At 43.5% G+C, this 10123-nt stretch overlaps 1 long non-coding RNA gene across 1 annotated transcript; it reads right to left on the reverse strand.

Annotated features, from left to right (window-relative positions):
* Positions 1 to 3318: 3318 nt before the first annotated feature.
* Positions 3319 to 8612, reverse strand: LOC310696508. The gene is made up of 4 exons (XR_014520589.1): positions 8420 to 8612; positions 6818 to 6906; positions 6026 to 6264; positions 3319 to 3915 (listed from the first exon to the last, which is right to left on the reverse strand). It is a non-coding gene; the product is annotated as an uncharacterized lncRNA (long non-coding RNA).
* Between the last annotated feature and the right edge of the window lie 1511 nt (positions 8613 to 10123).

Genomic DNA, 10123 nt, shown 5'->3' on the forward strand with positions numbered 1-10123 from the left:
TCGAATCCCCCGTGACATGGTGAGCTCCCGTTGCTTGGTCCCTGCTCCTGCCAACCTTGCAGTTCGAAAGCATGTAAAAAGTGCAAGTAGATAAATAGGTACCACTCCAGCGGGAAGGTAAACGGCGTTTCCGTGTACTGCTCTGGTTCACCAGAAGCAGCTTAGTCATGCTGGCCACATGAAGCTGTACGCTGGCTCCCTCGGCCAGTAAAGCGAGATGAGCGCCGCAACCCCAGAGTCGTCCGCGACTGGACCTAATGATCAGGGGTCCCTTTACCTTTACCTTTACCTTTACCCATGTACTCTCTGAAACCAAAGGAACACATTGGTTGCTGGATGTGAAATATATAGGCATTATTTTCAGCTCTCCTACCCCACTATTATATTTGCTGTATCTTATTAATGTGGTTCATCTTGTTTTTGTAAATTGCTCTGGAAGCACCACTGAAGGACAGAATAATAGGAGCCAACTCCTAGAGGCTGAGGGGTCTTGGACCCCCACTACAAAATTATTTGAGGAGGCTGTGTCCCCCCCCCCCCAAAAAGATGATGTGTATTGCCATTCAAATGGTGTGTGTGTGCACTGCATCATGAGACTGATTATGTGGGTCGGAGTTTACCGCCCCCCCTGCAATATTTTATTCATGTTGGCACCCCTGAACAGAAGACAAACCTTTTAATTACATGCATATAATTAAACTATAACCTTGTGCGCTGTCTACTCGGAAGCAAACATCATTGACCTTAGTTGGACTTACTTTCATGCAAATCTGTACAGGATTTCAGTCTAAGTTAGTATTTGCTGTAGCAAAGAAAGAATATCTTCTTTCTCTCCTGAACTGTTATTTTATGCACATGAAGTCTTAATCAAATCAATTAGACCTTCAATCTGGTTACAGCCCTAATCTAATATCTTATTATCACGGCAAGGGTATTTTTTTCTGAAACTGAAACACCATGGAAGGTATTGTACAAATGGATAATAAAGAGGCTGCTCTTGCACTCAATAATTTGCTTCTGTTAACACAAAAATATCGCACCATTATTTTGACAAGATTTAATCTTTCACATCAAATACTGGTGTCCGATGGGAGTTCTGTCTTGCGATTTCAAAGGATCTGAATATTTTAAAAGTTCTGTTTTTTAAAACAACAACAGCAGCAACTGTCCTCCTTAATGCTGAATAGGTGCACAACGTTTATTTCCAAGGACTCTAATGAATGTGAATTCTTGTATTTGTTAGGTATAGCTCTATTTGTATTTCTGTAGCTTCTGTCCATTGATTGGATTTTGTATTATCCTGTATTGATTCCTTCCTTTAAAAAAAATAAAAATCTATTTTCCAGAGTTGCCAGGGATACACTTCCGGTTCTGCTACAAGAAGGGCTGTTCTCGCAGTGAATAGGAATGCAAAAGGGCTTCAGTGCTCACACTTTCTGCTGCTGATTAGAGATGGGCTCAATTCCAAGCGCACCATTCCTGCCTTTGAATCTGTGCCATTTGCAGCCGCTCACATCCAAAAGCAGTGCTTCAGAGAGGCTATTAAAATGTTCAGGGTGTGTTGATTATGATTGCAGTCAGTAACAGCCGTGCAAAGTGTGGAGGAATTAATTGCCTTCTCTCTTGGACAAGGTGGAACATACTAGTTGATGAAGACTATTAAAACTAATTAAGTAGATGCTCAACTACACCAACTGCTATTAAATCTGTTTGTTACAAGGAATGTGTAATGACAGGGACGCCAAACCCGCCACCAGAGGCGTCATCGTTGTGAGTCACTGTACACAATGCAACACAGCCAACACAAACTCCTCCCCCCCCAACACCATTTACCTCAGGGAATGCAAACAGAAACCATTTGCGCCCTGCTCCCTTCTGGTGTAGTGGTTAGAGTATTGGATTGGGACTCTGGGCACAGCTGTCAACGTTTCCCTTTTTTAAAGGGAAATTCCCTTATTCTGAATAGGATTCCTCACAAGAAAAGGGGGAAAGTTGACAGCTATGACTCTGGGAGACCAGAGATCAAATCCCCGGCCAGCCATGAAGCCACTTCCTCTCAGCCTAACCTAACTCACAGGGTTGTTGTGAGGATAAAAAAAAATGGAGACATGGAGAGCCATGTGTGCTCTGTGAAGGAAAAGCAGGATATAAATGTAATAAATAACAGGTAAAACAATAAATACTATTGGGGGAAGCTAAACCAGAGCTTTCCAAGGACTGGGGTGAGGGGGACACCAATGCTATTTACGATCTAAGCCAGGCATAGGCAAACTCAGCCCTCCAGATGTTTTGGGACTACAACTCCCATCATCCCTAGCTAGCCGGACTGGTGGTCAGGGATGATGGGAATTGCAGTCTCAAAACATCTGGAGGGCCGAGTTTGCCTATGCCTGATCTAAGCATATGCTCTCCTTGTAGGTCATTTTGGAGCACAACCATAAACAGTGGTACCTCAGGTTACATACGCTTCAGGTTACACACTCCGCTAACCCAGAAATAGTGCTTCAGGTTAAGAACTTTGCTTCAGGATGAGAAGAGAAATTGTGCAGTGGCGGCGCAGCGGCAGCAGGCCCCATTAGCTAAAGTGGTGCATCAGGTTAAAAACAGATTCAGGTTAAGAAGGGACCTCCAGAACTAATTAAGTACTTAACCCGAGGTACCACTGTAGAATCATAGAATTCTAGAGTTGGAAGGGACCACAGGGGTCATCTAGTCCAACCCCCTGCAATGCAGGAATCTTTTGCCCAACGTGGGGCTCAAACCCACAGCCCTGAGATTAAGAGCCTTTCCTTCCTGCACAATGAAGAAAATGTTATGTCAGAGGGAAATGCGCTGGCCTGTCACTGTGCTTGAGACATGTACAGTGGTACCTCGGGTTAAGAACTTAATTTCTTCTGGAGGTCCATTCTTAACCTGGAACCGTTCTTAACCTGAGGTACCACTTGAGCTAATAGGGCCTCCTGCTGCTGCCGCACCGCCGGAGCACGATTTCTGTTCTCATCCTGAAGCAAAGTTCTTCACCCGAGGTACTATTTCTGGGTTAGCGGAGTCTGTAACCTGAAGCATCTGTAACCCGAGGTACCACTGTAGTTCCTAATGAGGTTTTTCTTTCTGTGCTTCAAGAACACGTTCTTCCCACTCCTGCCCTCACCTGCAAGAGCAAGGTCTTTTTTCATAGGTATCACACACATTCAGAATGCCATGCTGTGCCATGCAATGTTTCCCTCCAGATTTCCCCTTTTTATCCCCCACCTGTTTCTCCCCTTCTTTCTGCCCCCCCCCGTACCCGTGTTTTGAATATGTCACTGTAGTTTTTTTGCAGTTTACACCGCCCCTCTCTCTTTTCCTCTAGTGCTCCCTTCCCTCCTTTTCCACATGGGGTCATATCTCAAGCTTTTTCTTCTTCTCATTACAGATTTATGAGCATCTTGGATGCATTCCATCCACAGGGTACATCTCTCCATTGTTGTGGCAATCACTTTGTCTTAGTACATTTTATATCATAATCTCATGAGCCTTGAGTTATCGGCTGCTGCAATGAAAGGGTATTTGTTTCCCTCTGTCAATTAGTTGTGCCTTGAGGCCCATAGCCTCCTTACGAGAACGACACCTCTGGTCTTTTCCTTGTTTTTCAGAGCTGCTCCGAACATTTCTTCTACATTTGCCCCCAATTCCCTATTGTTTAATGAGGAAAACACAACAATTATCAAAGGAGAGAGAAAATTGTTTGGTGAAATTCTCATGACTAGTCTTCAAGGCTTTTTATGCTTTTATCTTGCTTTTGTTTTAGGTGGATGGGGGTTTTGGTGGGGGTGATGTTGTCATTTTCATTCTAAATATCCTTCCTTTTGTGGCCCTGCAATCTGCTGTCCTCTCTGGTGGTGACGCTTCCTGAAAATCCAGCTTGGGGCATTTCTGTAGGCACAGGAAAACAGGAAAGCTGTCAACTGGGTTCCCAACAGCTGTTCAGTGTTGGTGGCTTTTAAAGTGAAACCCTTCGTCTTAGAAAAAAAAAATCCACACCGATTTTTTTAAAAGGAAGAAGGATGAACGTCCCTTAAAACCAAATTTGGATGGAAGGACGGAAGACTGAAGAAATCCCAACTAAAGAATCATGGCAAGAAAAATTGACGGACTATGCAGAACTGGCAAAATTGACATATAAGCTACAGGACAAGGATAACTGTGACTTTAAGGATGAATGGGAACCTTTCACAAAGTATCTGAAGACGCAACAAAGCGAACTGGACTCCTTGGCAGGTTTTGAATAAACATTCACAACTTTTTTAAAAAATTGATAATAATTAGCTAAATAGTTTGAGGATCTATACAACTTTGTAACATGCAGAAAATAGCATTATTGGAGAAACCAAAGACTGGAACTGAGGGAAGTCGGGGGGGTGGGGTGGGGGGGATGGGTTTTGTGGGCGGGAGGGGGAGGGAGAAAAATGGCGGGGGAAATAAGGATATGTTTTTGGATAATATGTTTTGTTATAACTTTGAATAAAAAAACAACAACCCAAATTTGGCAAGTGCATTGATTTAAGCCCAGAAGGCAGATTTGGTGGTGGGGAAAAGCTGGGCAGTTGCAGAAGAAATGATATTACCTCCCTCTTGAAGGTTTTCCTGCAACTCACAGGACTTGTGTTGTCTGGAGAAACCAGAATTCCCAACTGGAAGACAAGCCAGGATGCCCATTCTACTCCTAAAGAAAAAGCTCCTTCCAAAGTAGGCTAACAAAGAAAAAGTTGCCTCATCAGATTTCCATGTGAAAAGAGTTATGGACATTTCTGTAAGAAGTGTGTGAAAATTCAGAGCTGGAAGAGAAAGTTTCTAACAAACTCGTTGGAGAAAAGGCAGCCTTCTGCTATTGTATAAGGAACAAATAAAGATCACCAAGATCAACTGCTGGGCCTGAATGTGGAAGTCTTAATAGAAATTGACCAACCCCCTCTTCTCATTCCTGAAAAGGTACTATCCCAAAGGTACAAGTGGTGTCTAACATTGCCAAAGTTCATGTTTCAAAACTCTTCCTGAGTCATCTTGTAAGACGGACACCATTTCAGATCATTACTCATCTCACCCAGTTATTTGGAACCCTTTTTTCAATTTCTAATTAAGAAAATTATATATAAAATTATATACAGTCTCCACAGAGAAAAGAACATAGCATTAAGTTTATGGTGCCATTTTACATGTTCTTAAAACATTGGCAGTCCATATACATTCTCCACAGACAGGTTTGTGACAGAGGGCAGCTGCCGCCCTCCAAATCAAATAAATAAATAAATAAAGATACTTAACTAAATGACCAACTGAGTCACAGATAGCTTGGTTCTGCCCCCCCCCCCCAAATCCTGGCTATGCTCATGATTTGTGAGGCTGGTGGGAGAGCTTTACTTTCTTTCCCCCTTACATATGAAAAGAAGGGAGACCAGGTTTAATCAAAGGTATATTCTTTTATAACCCTTTCTTTTTGCAACTCTTCTAAGCCCAGTTGGTCGTTCTGAACTAGTTATATCTCAAATATTATTGAACTATATCTCAAGAGGCAGCTTCACCTGGGATTTCTAGTGATCAATAGACATTATTTGGAACCCTTTGAGACAAACAGATGTCTCAACAGTGCTGATTTAACTGTTATTTCTTTAAGCAAAGGGGAGGAATGTGCAGATAGGTTCATTATCTAGCTCAGGCATAGGCAAACCCCGGCCCTCCAGATGTTTGGGACTACAATTCCCATCATCCCTAGCTAACAGGACCAGTGGTCATGGATGATGGGAATTGTAGTCCCAAACATCTGGAGGGCCAGAGTTTGCCTATGCCTGAGCTAGCTATAAGGCAGTCCTCCACTAATACCAATGAAATGATTTCCATGTGCATAATATGACCAGTGTGGTGTAGTGGTTAAGAGCAGTAGACTCGTAATCTGGTGAACCGGGTTCGCGTCTTCGCTCCTCCACATGCAGCTGCTGGGTGACCTTGGGCCAGGCACACTTCTCTGAAGTCTCTCAGCCCCACTCACCTCACAGAGTGTTTGTTGTGGGGGAGGAAGGGAAAGGAGATTGTTAGCTGCTTTGAGACTCCTTCGGGTAGTGATAAAGCGGGATATCAAATCCAAACTCCTCCTCCTCCTCCTCCTCCTCCTCCTCCTCCTCCTCCTCCTCCTCTTCTTCTTCTTCTTCTTCTTCTTCTTCTTCTTCTTCTTCTTCTATCAGCGTCCTCGTCCTGGGCATGCCCTGCACACTCCCCAAATGTGCTGCCCTAGAAGAGATTTAGGGGGCGTGCAGAAGGAGGAGATGAGAATAATATTCTGCTGTTCCTTGTGTGGACAACAAAAAATGTAGTGCTACATTGGATTCCACCTGCAGTAACTAAATGGAGCCAGACTTGGTTGTATCAGGTTGTAACCAGGTGGTTTTTGTTTCTGTTCTGTTCTTGTTTAAGAGAGACAATAACATATTTGTCTAGCATCCTGACTAGTGTGCTCTCTAAGCTTCCATGACAACCTCGTTTCCTTATTGCTTCAAATTTATGGATCCACTCTCTCCCCCCAAACCGAATTCACTAAGTTGTTTATGATGAAGTATTTGGCCCCTCTACTCAGAGCAGGAATGCACAACGGTGCCTCAATCCATCCTGATATTTGTTCACACTTTCATCTAGTATTTTTCATTCCTCTGGTTAATTTTTCACAAGTCTCTTTTTCCTTTCAGCAAATATATGGGTGCTTAAAAAAAAAGAAAGTATATCACAGTGCCACAACAGACATACATATCTCAGCCATGAACAGTTATTTACAAATCAATTACCTTACCTGTGTGTTCACTTCCAAGGTTAATGAATTTCTAGAAGGATTGCCCTGTTAGTCTTTTGCAGAAAATACAGTTAAGAGTCCTGTGGCATCTTAAAGACAAAGTTAATGAAGTGTCTAATGACCCATCACAAGGGCATCTATGGCTGCCGTTCTAACCATGTCTACTCAGAATTCAATGAGGATTATGCCAAGGTAAATGGGGTTAGGATTGCAGTCCACCCTACTATCTTTCATGGTGACGTATAAATTTGTCATGGTGTCTCATTTTCCTCACTCAGATATCTGGAAGGGACAGGCTATGTTCCCTGCTGATGTTCTGCCCCTTGTGTCCTGGATCATATGAGTCAGTGTAATGCAACTTAATCACATATGCCTTTCTCATTACAACATTTCATTTAATAAATGCATATATAATACTTAAAATGGGACGCTGGTGGCTCTGTGGGTTAAACCACAGAGCCTAGGACTTGCCGATCAGAAGGTCGGCGGTTCGAATCCCCACGACGGGGTGAGCTCCCGTTGCTTGGTCCCTGTTCCTGCCAACCTAGCAGTTTGAAAGCATGTCAAAGTGCAAGTAGATAAGTAGGTAAATGGGAAGGTAAACGGCGTTTCCGTGCGCTGCTCTGGTTCGCCAGAAGCGGCTTAGTCATGCTGGCCACATGACCCGGAAGCTGTACACCGGTTCCCTCAGCCAGTAAAGATAGATGAGCGCCGCAACCCTAGAGTCGGCCACGACTGGACCTAATGGTCAGGGGTCCCTTTACCTTTACCTTTAATACTGAAAATAGTTAAATGTGTGGTGGAATGTAACACTCAATATGACTTATGTTTTAAATGGCTTTTGGAACAAAGATTTAGGGGATGGGTGGTCAAAAATGAGCAGTCAAGTCCAAATGGCTGTCCCCACATTAACAGAAGGGGTTCAGATAAAGGACAGAGGAGCGCAGGTAAAGTTTCCAGGTCCTGGAAGAAATCATTTTTTCCCCATGTGAACAAACATAATGAACAATGGATTCTGTTCACAGTAGGAAATTGATTATGGCTGCAACTCTATCCCCACTTACCTGGGAGTAAGTCAGATTGGATTTAGTGAGACTTACTTTTGAGTAGACACATATAAGCTTCATCCCTCAACAAACAACTCACACAAAATCAACAAAACACTTCAGGAAAAAAGAAGAGCAATGAGGCAAAGTGGCCACCCCACTTCAATGAATATGTAAACAGCATCTATTGCAAAGCAAGTTACACATCAATTGAAGTGTAATGTGTTCATGTTAAAAACCAAAACTATTTTTTAAAAAAATCCTTTTACTGTACATACCACATTTTTCACGCTGTAAGACGCACCAGACCATAAGACGCACCTAGTTTTTAGAGGAGGAAAACAAGAAAAAAAATATTCTGAATCTCAGAAGATAGAACAACAAGAGGGATCACTGCGCAGTGAAAGCAGCGATCCTTCTTGCTGTTCTGGCTTCTGTGATAGCTGCACAGCCTGCATTCGCTCCATAAGACGCAGACACATTTCCCCTTACTTTTTAGGAGGGAAAACGTGAGTCTTATAGAGCAAAAAATACAGTATATATCAATATGACATACCTTTACGGTTGGGGAGTAGTTGACTTTCCTCCCAGACAAAGAAACTGAGGGATTATAAATAAGAATCCTTCATAGGGGAAGGCCTAGATCCATGTGAAACAGGTTTCAATACACTTCCCAAATCATTGTGATTGGAGCGCCATGGGGAAATAATTCCTTCCCCTCTCAAGCTCTGGGCATTTCCCAGTCAGCTGAGACTACAGGCTGGATGTGAAGCTTAATGGTACAACTTGAGAAGATCCCCAGTTAACTGTGTGGTCTGACATGGAAATATGATAACTTTCCTCAAATCACCCCAGTTCATCTCATAATTTGGGGTACACAGAGAGCTGATGGACACCCCTGTTATTTGTTATTCAACTCTGGTTATCAGTAACCAAGCAATACAATTCTACACACATTCTCTTTTAACCTAAAAGCAGTTCCTATTAATACTTGATCTGTTTATGTAAATCCTACTCAGGGGGTTTTTTCCTATAATTTTGTGCTGCTTTAAAATTCACAGCTTGATCTCAGAAGCATGAACACTATAATCATTTTGATTTATATTTGCAGTTATTTAAATTATACAGCTTTCACCCACCATAAATCCTTGAGAAAGATCTCCCTGAAAGAGCAGTTGTGATATATTGTTGCAATCCTTTGCACACTCACTTTGGCCTCATTGAATTCAGTTGGATTTACTTCTGAGTAGATATACTATAATTGGGCTGCACGATGGATTGATCAGCTAATTAGCAAGAGCCAGAGCTGTGTTTTGTCAATACTATCGGTTGGGGAATTGATTGATCCAGGGCCTGGTACTATGATCTGTGTGTGGTTGAACCAACTGAGAACAGTGACCACACTGCTATTGAATTCAACATACATGGAAGTAGAAGTCCAACACAGTCACCCCTTTTGGAAACTGTTCAAAAACGAGTGGACTGGTTAAAGGGAAACTGAAAGGGAAATGTGAAGTCAAGTAGCTTCCAAATGCTTGGACATGATTCAGAACCACAGTCATAGAAGCTTAGAAGGAATGTAGGAATATGTACCACCAAGTCAAAGAGGGTGCCAACATGGGAACAAACTGCACATTGGGCAGTAGCCGACTAGGTTTCATTGAGTGTAGAGCTACCGGAACTAATGCATGTGACTCATGTTCATTAATTTAAGTGGGTCTACTCTGAGTAAAACCTAGTTGAATACAAGCCATGAGAAGAAATTCAACGTAGTGCTAAGGAGATCATTCCATCAACACAAGCTTTTCTGCTTGTCTGATGGAATGATCTCCCTTCTCCTTCCCCTGTGTGCTGCTCTGGGGGTTCTGTTATTATTCTGCCTCCCAGAATAATTTGGGGTGGGCATGGGAGCACGTGGTGGTGGGGAGCCCCATTCAGTGGCGGAGCATATGCCCGCGCTCCCAAGGGGGGTGGGGCATGGAGGGTGCCCTCCCAGGTGCGGGATAGCCACTTGGGTGCACGGAGCAGCACATGCGCCCTGCAGCTGGGGGCGGAGCAAGCCACTGATGGTGGACATTCGGCGAGCCGCCGTCCCGCAACTCCCAAGCCTCCCCCAGCTGTCAAAATGAAGGGGGAAGGGGGAAATACAACCGGCAAAGCGGGGCAGCTTCCCCTTCCCCTGACGCCTCGGGGTAGGCTTGGGAGTCATGGGTGGGCGGCGTGCCAAATGTCACCATCCTCAGCAAAGACACCCGGGGCA

Source organism: Podarcis liolepis (assembly GCF_965112155.1).
Source record: "Podarcis liolepis genome assembly, chromosome: 17".
Lineage (NCBI taxonomy): Eukaryota > Metazoa > Chordata > Lepidosauria > Squamata > Lacertidae > Podarcis > Podarcis liolepis.